Here is a 2844-nt window from a genome sequence, read left to right on the forward strand (position 1 = left end):
TGTGCATTTATGTGTACATTATAATGTTGCTTTTGTTGTTTTAATTCATGTAAATACACTGGTGTGATACCTTAGTATATGTTTTGGTCCAAAACATATACTAAGGTATCACATAATAGACATATACCAAAACCTTTGGTATATGTCTGTTTTGGATTTATAGCCCCCCCTGGAGAAAACTCCACCAGCCGCCACTGGATGAAACGTAGAAAAGCTGTAAACTTTATTATCTCTGACAAAAACACAAACTGTAGGATTTTAATCCAAACTAAAGATGTAATGTCCAACCCGAGTCAGCAGGTGGCAGTGTTATTTATTTAGTAAACAAAAACAAACAACCTGATTAATCTTTTCCAGCTTGTTTGTTTTGATTTTTTCAAACAGTCTTTTAAATCAAACTACTTAAAATATGAGCCCAACAAAAAGACATTCATGTTAATTTATAATAAGTTAAACAAAAACTAAATTATGAGACTAATTTATGTTTAAATCTGATTTTTTTAAATACAGGAAGACAAACTCACTGCTGCAGACTTCAAGTTGTATTTATTTAATATTTCTGATGAAGGAAAATGTTTAAAATGTAAAACAAACCACTTATGTTTTTATTTTAAAGGTGTTTAGACTTTAAAAAATGTTAATTAAACACGTTTTCCGCAGGATAATTTGTTTTCTCGTAGAAACAAAACTAAATATTTTTGAACAGATTCAAACCAGTTAACAGTTTCGTACTGATTAAATTTTATTAAAACACCTTTTTAAATCGTTAAATATTCAGTGAATTTTTAAAAATGTTTTTAATCGACGTTTAAATGTTGTGAAAGATTTTAAAAAACTCAACTTAAATTGTTAAAAACTGTTTGAAACTGAGTAAAATTATTTAATTTCAGAGGAAATAATCTAATAAAATAATTAGATTTTAATTATTGTGATATTTATTAAAGAATGGGGCACAACTTTACAACAATTTTACCTTTATAATTGATTTATTAATGCTTTATAACACCTTAAAAAGCTTTAATTAAACAGTTATAAAACACTTTTCTTACATCATAGCAGACTCAATATTTGGTAAAAACAAAGTGCTGCATTTTAAGTGTTTATTTATTTATTTGGATTTATTTTTTAACTAAATACTTTAAAGCAAAATAGAAGGTTTGTCTGTTAAACGATGCATTAATTTGCTAAATGTTTGATTTTTTAACAATAAAACTTCTGATGGAAGCAGCTGAACAGATAAATGTTGATGTTTTTATTTTAAATGTTTACAGATAAACAAACAGCTGCTTTATTAGATGTTTATTACCAATCAGAACCTTTATTGAAGGTTTTAAATTGTTCTGAAACAACCGAAGCAGGATTGATTCCTGAGCATTTTTCCAGTTAATTGATTTTATTTTTATTTTTCTCCTTTTTCTTCGCAGCAAACAGAGCAAATAAATCCAGTTTTGAACCTGGAAGTGGATTCATCGAGCAGTTTTAGGAAGAATGAGGAACGAAGAGAAGGAGTCAAACATCGGAGTCGTCGGCGAAGAGAAGAACTTCCAGCTCCGAGTTTATCGGAACGTCTGCAGGATTGCTTTCAGGTCAAAGGAATCCGATTTACTGTTGTCAAATCTTTCAAATTAAAATAATTTGGAGACGATTTTCCCTCAAACTGAGGGACACCGTGAGGCGATCATCGTTCGCCGTGCGGTTTGACGGTTTCGGATCGACAACCGGCTTCGACTTTTCCTCCAGACTTTAACCCCGAAGGTAACGGTCAGTCCAAGCTTGGAGCACGGATTATTCCCGCAGGATTCCCAAATCCTCGTTTTATTCCCAGGATTTGAAGGTTAAAGCCTGGAGGTGGCAGCTGAAGAAACCAGCTTCCAGGCTTTGACCCGGGAGCAGGAGGGAAGAGAAGATGGATCTCCCTGCAGGAGCGTGGCGATGCTGACAGATGATTGACAGCTCGGGAACCACGGACACTCAGCGTGAGGAAGATGACAAAAAGGACAAAAACTGAGATTTTACCACCGAAGAGCTGAAAACTTTACTTTCACTTCTCGTTTTACGCTTCATGTTGGTGTAAAAATACTTCTTAGTGCAGCTGGTTGTTGGTTTTTTTATATTTACCAAAAATTGTGACCAAAAGATGCCATCTTAAGACAGGATCTTCTAAAAACAGAAGTTAAAGCTCTGGTTTAATAATAGATCTTTGTTTAGCTGTAGTCAAAACACTGAATTGTCTTTGGTGCCTTTTTATATCCGGTGTGATTCAGTGTTGTGTAGTTTAGGAAACAAACGTCGCTGTAAATAAAAACGGACAAAGATTTGACTCAAACTGAGAAAAAAACAAAACAAAACTGCTGAACATTCAGGGTCAATTTCAAAATAAAAGCACGGCTCCTTGAAGGGCAAACAAGAAAGACAGAAAGCTAAAGAGAAATGAGATTTTCTGTGAGCCGAAAGCTAAAACTGACAGCTGAAACCTGAGGGAGAAACTGAGTTAAAGCTGGAAACAGCAGAACACGAGCTAAAAGCTAACAAATAAAAAGAGGAGCAAAATGGTAGCTAGAAGCTGAAAGTACCAAAAGATTAGCTAAAACTATTAAAAGGCTAGCTGAAAGAGGAAAGATAGCTGTAAGCTAAAAGTGGCAAAAGGCTAGCTTAAAGTTAAAAAGGAAGCTAAAAGTAGGAAAATGCTAACTAAAAGAAAAAGTATAAAAAGGCAAGCTAGAAGCTAAATGTAGCCAAAAGCTGTGTTAAAGCAAAAAAGGCTAACTAATAACTAAAAGTAACAAAAGGCTAGCAAGAAGCTAAAAGGAGGAAATAGAAGCAACAAAAGGCTAACTAATAGCT

This window comes from Kryptolebias marmoratus, linkage group LG15 (assembly GCF_001649575.2).
Source record: "Kryptolebias marmoratus isolate JLee-2015 linkage group LG15, ASM164957v2, whole genome shotgun sequence".
Taxonomy (NCBI): Eukaryota; Metazoa; Chordata; class Actinopteri; order Cyprinodontiformes; family Rivulidae; genus Kryptolebias; species Kryptolebias marmoratus.